General features: G+C 59.1%; 1 protein-coding gene across 1 annotated transcript in view; it reads right to left on the bottom strand.

The window, feature by feature from the left end:
- RIPOR3 (RIPOR family member 3) overlaps window positions 1-8,053 on the bottom strand; it is a 73,710-nt gene that overhangs the window by 32,406 nt on the left and 33,251 nt on the right. The window lies entirely within an intron of this gene.

The raw sequence follows: 8,053 nt of genomic DNA, 5'->3' as shown, positions 1-8,053 counted from the left end.
GGCCCCCGCCCCGCAGGGGGCTACAGAGGCGGACGAGCCCCGGGAGCGCCCTCCAGCCCTGCCGGGGGAAGCTGGCGAGTGTTTGCTGAGCACCCACTGTGTGGCAAGCCCCAGCACCAAGGACTGTCACATGCTGTGGATCCATGAACAGCGGCCCTGACGGGAGCCACCGTCTGTTGAGTGCTGTTACTAAGTCAGCCCTGCGCTAAATGTCTCACGGAAATTATCTTAGCAAATCTACGCAGCCCCTGAGGCCTGGGAGCTGTTGCTGACCTACTTGGATAGATGGCGACATGAGACCCAGAGAGGAGACGAGACTGGCCCAAGAAGCCCGCGTGGAAGCAATGAGACAAGTTCGGAAGCTGAGTGCGAGCGGCTGCAGACGCCATCACTTCCGACTGTGTGCAGTCAGACGTCCCCGTCCCGCCTCTAGATGTCCCAGCCCCACAGGGAGGTCCCCACGCTCCCCGCCTGTGCCAGGCTGCTGCCAGCCTGGACCAGCCCCTGAGCGTCAATCGTTACTTTCTTGGGAATTTTGGTAGCTTGAAATCAGCCACGGCAGGAATGTGTACACCCTGGATGTTGGCAAGTGCTACAAATTTGGGCTTTTTTTGTGGTTTTTTTCCCCTGCAGGTTAGTGAGCATCTATCTGTACACCATTGCCCTACCACTATCGGTGTGTGCTCAGGGTGGCACCGGGGACCTTCTCGAACTCTTGAGAGCCCCCAGCCAAGCTGGGCAAGGGAATGAGGGGGTAACAGGGAGGGAGATCACTGGGGTCACTGGTTGCAAAGAATACTCTGGTGCCAGCCTGGGGACTGGGGGCTGGGGACTGGGGGCTGGGGACTCGGGGCTGGGGGCTGGGGACTGGGAGCTGGGGGCTCGGGGCTGGGGACTGGGGGCTGGGGACTGGGGACTAGGGGCTGGGGGCTGAGGGCTGGGGACTGGGGGCTGAGGACTGGGGACTAGGGGCTGCGGGCTGGGGGCTGGGGACTGCGGGCTGGGGGCTGGGGACTGGAGGCTGCGGGCTGGGGACTGGGGGCTGTGGGCTGGGGGCTGGGGACTGGGGGCTGCGGGCTGTGGGCTGGAGGCTGTGGGCTGGGGGCTGCGGGCTGGGGGCTGCGGGCTGGGGGCTTCGGGCTGGGGACTGGGAACTGCGGGCTGGGGGCTGGGGACTGGAGGCTGTGGGCTGGGGGCTGCAGGCTGGGGACTGGGGGCTGCGGGCTGAGGACTGGAGGCTGGGGGCTGCGGGCTGCGGACTGGGGGCTGCGGGCTGGGGACTGGAGGCTGGGGGCTGCGGGCTGGGGACTGGTGGCTGCGGGCTGGGGGCTGAGGACTGGGGACTAGGGGCTGCAGGCTGGGGGCTGGGGACTGCGGGCTGGGGGCTGGGGACTGGAGGCTGTAGGCTGGGGGCTGCAGGCTGGGGACTGGGGGCTGCGGCCTGGGGACTGGAGGCTGGGGGCTGCGGGCTGGGGACTGGGGGCTGCGGGCTGGGGACTAGAGCCTGGGGGCTGCCGGCTGGAACACCCTTCCCCTACCTTCCCTGCTCCATCAGTTACAGTAGACTGCGGATGGCAACTTCTCTGCTCCCCCATCAGACAGAGAGGGACCTGCAGGCGGGGCTAGAGTGTTCTCTGGTGCTTGGAAGATTCACAGCACATCCTTATGGGACCAGAAACAGTGCCTAAAAGGCTGGGCCTACTGCTGCCACCGTACCAGGCTGTGCAGCCCATGGTGCCAGATAAGTGGAAGCCTCAGGCTAAGGATAGAGATAAGGATGGGGATAAGAATTTCCACTAAGTGCTAGATTCCAAGGCAGAGGCTGACAAACATTTTCTGTAAAGGACCAGATGCCAAAGTTTTTGGCTTTGCAGGCCATATACTCTTTTAAATACCCACAACTATTTACCTCTATTGTTTTAGAGCAAAAGCAGCCACAGACATTATGTAAATGATGAGCATGGCCACGTTCCCATAAAACAGTACTCACAGCTATTAATGGTTGACCCGTCGGTGCCCAGCACCCTCCGTGCTACCAACTCTAAGGGCTTAAAATCTGATTTAATTCTCCCGACATTATATCAGGTAAACACGATTATTATCCATAATCATTTTGCAGATAAAGAAACCGAGGCTAGAGAGCAGAGGAAACGACTCATCCAAGGTCACACAGGTAGGAAACAACAGAGTTAGGATTTGGACCCAGGCATAACGGGCCTTAAAAGCCTGGTCACTTCATTCAAGGTGGCACCTGTTCCCCGGGGGGCTGTGCTGAGGACATGTCCCCACCCAAGAGCCAGACCCAGGCTGAATGGAAGCAGGTCACGAAAGGGACCTGCCAAGCTAGAAGCCTAGCATTGGGGGTGGCCAAGAAAAATCAACCCCATCCCCTGCAGGCTTCAGGGTGTGGGAGCCCGGGTCCCCGGGGGCTTCTGGGGACCAGCATCAGTTCCCAATCAGCTCAGCTGCTCCAAAAGGGAGGCCAGCGGCCACCCCCAGCCTCCCCCACAGGCCCTGATGGGGTTAATCCTGGCTGTTGACTGGTTGGCCCCCTGCTATCTCACCCAGCTGGGTTTCTTGCTGCAAAAACATCTCTCTTCTGGTAGACGGGCTGGGACGGCCAGGCTGAGACCCCTAAGATCTCAGGAGCCTTCACTGGGCAGCCCCTGACAAGACCCCGTAAATGTTGGTCACTTTCGACCAAGGCTGATATTCTCAACGTTTAATCAGTGACCCAGCAGGGGCACTGACCACTCTGAACAGAGGTCGGCACTCAGAGGCTCAGGACAGCCCTGGATATAGCTGGCACTCTGCGGGGCAAGAGAGATAAGCCAGAGACCTTGCTGGACCCCTGAGCAGAGGAGAGAGGCACAGAAGTCATGCAGGTCCCAAACCTTTGGTGTCAGACAGGACCACCTCGTCCCCGTGCGTCCCTCGCTGCCTCTCGCTGGCTCGGTACCCTGGGGCAGCACCCGCTTAGACGGATGGCTTGGACACAGCTGGTGAGTGCAGCAGGGGCCAGGACACCTGGAGGGGCTTCTCACACAGCCAGCGGCTCCCCAGACACTGGGACCATCGTCCGGGACCTCCTCCCGGAGGCGCGGCTGGAGGGAGCCTGAGCCCACTCCGCTAAATCTGGCCAGCTCACTGCTGGCCAGAACCGCCCGCCAGCCCAGGGAACCTACAATTTCACCTCATTTGGAGGTGATGCTTCTAAATTTAGCGGCGTGGGCTCTCAGGGCTGGGTGGCTTTTATGCCTGAGTCCCTCACTTAGGGCTCTTTTATATCCGCTCAAATGCCAGGCAGGGCTTAGTTTGCTTATAGGAGTTTCCAAAATAGTCCCTTTGGTTTAGCACGAAAGGAAATGGTAAAATAGCCCAGGATGAGGAATGTGAGTTTATACCTAAGAGGGATGGGCGACCCGCCGAGGCCGCTCTGGGAACCAGACTACTGTCTACACCAGATGGAGGGCAACTCCCTCGTTTCACCGGCGAGCACGCCCAGAGTGGTCACGTGACTTGCGCGGATCACCCAGAGGTGAATGGAAGGGCCAGAAGAATCCACGCCCCTCCCCCCTGCCAGCTCCACGGCTGCAGACACCTCCAGGCCCCTGCCCAGGCCGTGTCCTCTCCCTCCCTGGCACGCTCTTCCCCCAGGTCTCCCGGGAGGATCCCTCCCGGCTTGAGATCCCAGCAGAAAGGTCACCGCCTCAGAGAGGGCCTCTCTGGTGCCCCCTGGCGACAGCGGCCTCACTCTTCACCCTGTTTCAAATCCTGCAGAGGACTCACTGCCGTCCCAAATTGTCTTGTCAAGGTGCTTGGCAATTGTGTGGCCCTCACAGGAGTCCCAAGCTCCGTGGGGACAGGGACTTTTTGGTCTTGGTCACAGCCGTATGTCCCAGGGCCTCACCAAGTAGGGGACCCCAGTAAGTACTGGTCTGTAAGTGATTGCTTGAATAACTGAACGATTGAAGGACATCTCTTCAGACCTGTGTCTAGGGCTCACTTACTTGATTTGTTCATTCAACACACACACATATCGAGTGCCTACTGAATGTAGGCACTGGGCATACGGCTGTGAACTAGTCCAGTGGGAGACAGGAATTAGGGTATGAGGTTGGACTGTGGTGGGGAACTAGAGGCGTGGGGGGCAGACAAGGATCCCTCACCCAGCCAAAGGGGAGTGACCGGGGAGACCCCCTGGGGGAAGCGATATGTTGAAATCTAAAGGAGGGGGAAGAGTTGGCAGGGGGAGAGAATGGGATGGAAGAGTGTGCCAGGTGTTGGGAACAGCATGTGCAAAGGCTCAGAGATAGGGTCAACTAGATGAAATGCAATTAGATGAACTTAGTACAGTGTGTGTGGCTAGAGCATCAGGTACAAAAGAGGATCCCTGAGGGGCTGAGTGGGGACCAGGCCTCTATGGGGACGGGGGTTTAAGCTGCATCCAGGGAGAAGTAGGCAGGACAGGCCTCCAGCACCCTCTGGATTTGGTAATGGCGCCCTTGAGTTCGTTCACTTACTGAATATGCCCTACTGCACACCTGACCAGACAATGCTATGTCTCCGTAGACGATGAATGAGTGCCTGCTGCATGCCAGGCCGTCGAACCCCGCACCTCCGTCCAGGGGCTAGGGGCAGTCACACTGGAGACACCTCTGTCCCTTTGGCCCAAGGCCCATGTCTCCTGGGCCAGCACTGACTGCCATCTGGGGGAAGCTCAGATACCCTGTACGGCCTACACCAGCTTGACCTGGGTTTTTGCCCTCTGCACTCGATCCCTCACCCACCCACCCCTTGCTTCCGCCACAGACAAGACCCAGACATTTGATGGTCCCTGAGAGGGAAAATCCCACGGCCGAGCCACAGAGGACAGAAGCCACGTTAGCTCTGACACCCGCCAACTCGGGCTCCCCTTCTCTCTGGGAGCCCCTGGGGCCCCGCCCCTACCAGATGCTTTCAGATGCTTCTCTACCCGCTGCAAGGAATCTGCTCACCTCTCCTGAGCCAGGGAAGCGTGCCCAGGGGATCTCTGCATATGATCTGGAACAAGTTCCCTCCTCTCTGAGCCTCTGTCTCCCTGTCTGTAAAGGGGGAGGGCTGGGCTAGAATTCGGGGTCCCCCAAGCGCAGGCCCGTCTGAGCCAGGTGAGGAATGCATAGTAGAGACCGTGATTCACCTGGCAGGAGAGTCATTCTTGCCTTCGCCCCCTTCCTCTCCTGGCTCCCCAGCCATCTGACACTTGCCCCCCCGTTCAGCCGAGTTCAGAGCTGGCGCCGGGCACACGCTCAGATCGCATCAGGTGTTTTGTTGCCTTTCTTTTAAGGTAAACTTCCGTTTAGAGCAAACCGTCTTGTGTACGATATAGAGTGGTTTTCTTTAAGTGAAAGAGTGATGGATTTGAAGGACGCTTGGTTTAAGTAGGGCAGGTAGGAACCCAGCTTCTTGGAAGCCCACGTTTCTGGGTCCCACCGTGGAAGTGGGACCGGGGGGGGGGAGGGGAGGGGCACACCTGGGTGTGCCCCTGCAGATGGCCTGATGGAGTCAGATGAGCAGACAGCACCGGTTTCTAGTGGAAAAGAAGAGGAAGCAGCATCTTGGGGAGCCCTCCCTGTCCCCCCAGAATTCATTGTCCCAGGGCTGCAGGGCAAGTGGAAACTTCCTGGCGGTTCAAGACGAGGCATGGGGGTCGGGACCCAGGATCCAAGAGGGCCCCTTGCCTCAGTTTATCACACAGTCTACAGTCCCCTGTGACCTTCCTGCCCAGGGCAGCCCTGGGAGGTGTCCACGACCCGCCCCAGCTCAGGCCGGGAGGCACAAGAGGACCAGTCACGTGAGTGGACAGATAGGCTATCTCATCAGGCTTCACGGCGCACCTGTGACCGTCTCACAGCTGAAAACCCTGCGCAAGGCCACCAACGGCCAAGTGCGAGGGAGCCCAAAGGGCTCAGCCATACGGAGGAAATTTCCGTGGCAGGAATCAGGAATATGGTTTTGAGGAATAATGACACGGGAAGATAGAAGATGTTGAAAGTAAGATGTTGAGGACAAGAGACCAAGATGTCAACGATACACGACATGCTCTCCGTTTTATTTCTCCATCAATGCCTTACCAGCATTCTACCGTGGGCACGCATTCCCTCACAAGCAGAAAAAAAAGAAAAAAGTTGATTTGAAGAAAACAGAAAGATTGGTCACGTGTCCCTGGTTGCACAGTAATCAAGCTGCCAACTGGGCTCTGACCTAGAGAACGATGCTTTTCAGGATGAAGCTGGGGTCACAAGAGATGCTTTTCTCTTAAAAAAGAAAGAAAGAAGGAAAAACAAACTTTTAAAGGTCCACGAATATCATCTACACTCCCAGCTAACGCCAGGGGGCTTTTGCGAGGTAAAGATGACTCATGAATCTCTGTGAAATATCCAGAGGGTGTTTTGATGTAAATGCCCCCCCTCAGCGCTCTGAGCTCACCGGACGTCACCGCGGGGGGTGGAGGGGGTCACCCGGAAGAGACAGCACCCCTTTGGGGACAGGGCCTCCTGGGGCCGCCGTGGGGGCGGGGGAGCGTGGAGCCTGTGGAGCTGGGGGCACGTGGCTGGAAAGACGGAGCCCCGATGCGGGATAACAGAGATCGGGGGGCAGCCAGACCCCTTCTCACACAGGTGGGGCGGGAGGGACTGAGCCAGAGGCACGGTGCAGACGGACCCCTCCCGGCAGGTCGGGGTGAGGCCACACCGTGGTCACGGTGCTTGGCCAAGTGCCTCTGTTTGACGCTAAAGAGGGAACCCGGCAATATTGCTAATGAGAACCGGCTTCTGCCACGTTCTGCGCTAAGAACCAGCTCCTTTCATTCCTGGTCCCCGGCAGGCCTGGCCTCGGCTTCGCTCTGAGCGGCACCCCCTTACCGTGTGCCGGACGCCGGGCCGAGAGCTGGACACGGCACGTCTCCCCCACAGCACGCCTCTGAGGTGGGCGCTCTTCCCACCCCCGTTTTACAGACTGAGAAACTGAGGCTCTTAGAGCTGAGGTGGCCAGAACTAGCAAGTGGCAGCGTCCCATCTTCGACATCTCGCCTTAAAACACTTGCGTGTGGGCAGTGTGACACAGGTGTGCGTGCCCCTCATCCACGTCCTAGGGGTGACCGAGCAACACGTGTGGGACCCCCATCAGAAGCCCTCACTCCAGAGTGGTTACGGGAGGGTCTCAGGCAGAGCTCCACTGACACTTTGGGCCAGAGCATTCTTGGCCGGGGCGGTGGGGGGGGGGTACCCTGTGTATTTAACCCCTGGACACCAGGAGCACCACGCCCTCCAATGGTGACAACCAAGAGCGCCCACAGACACTGCCACGTGTCCCCTGGGTGGCAGAATCACCTCCAGTGGGAGCCACTGGGTTAAAGCAGCTCTTCAACTCTTGAGGGTTCGTGAATTAGCGTCGCGGGCATTCGGGGTAATTTTCACGGGTGAGAGTGGAGGCGTTGAAGGCGCGACCTTCCGTGGGTGGCAAATACTTCCCCCCTCACATGAATGGGGGGTAGGAATCTGGGGGGCCCAGCAGCCCAGCATCTTCAGAAGGGGCCCCGGGGCTGCAGCTCCCATGGGCCCTGTGCCAGCCCAGCCCCCGCACGCACGCACCTGCACACTCACACCAGGATGCGGACAAGGGCCTGGAGCCTCAGAGCGGGGGCTGGAGCTCGGAGAAGAGGTTGGTGGCCCCTCGGGGTGTTTGCTGTCAACATCAGAGTTCTGAATGACACCTGCCTTCCTCGCAACCCCCGCCCGGCAGCGAACAGAGACCCTAAGGCAACCTGCTCATTTTGTCCCAAAGCACCCGACCATTGATGAACACACACTGGTTTGGGGCCACTTAGCACAGGCAGGACTTGGATTCAAACCCAAGGGCCGCCTCGGTCACCCACTCCGCTTCGGGCACTGGATGATCTGCCCGAATTCTCCACGGTCGGGGACACAGACGCTCCCTGCTACTCACCCGCACAGCTGGACATCGGAGCTACCTCTCCTAAACGTCAGGACAGAGAAAGAACGCCATTCCCGAC

The sequence above is a fragment of the Panthera leo genome, chromosome A3 (assembly GCF_018350215.1).
Source record: "Panthera leo isolate Ple1 chromosome A3, P.leo_Ple1_pat1.1, whole genome shotgun sequence".
NCBI classification, from domain to species: Eukaryota; Metazoa; Chordata; class Mammalia; order Carnivora; family Felidae; genus Panthera; species Panthera leo.
This window is presented reverse-complemented; position numbering and strand designations above follow the sequence as displayed.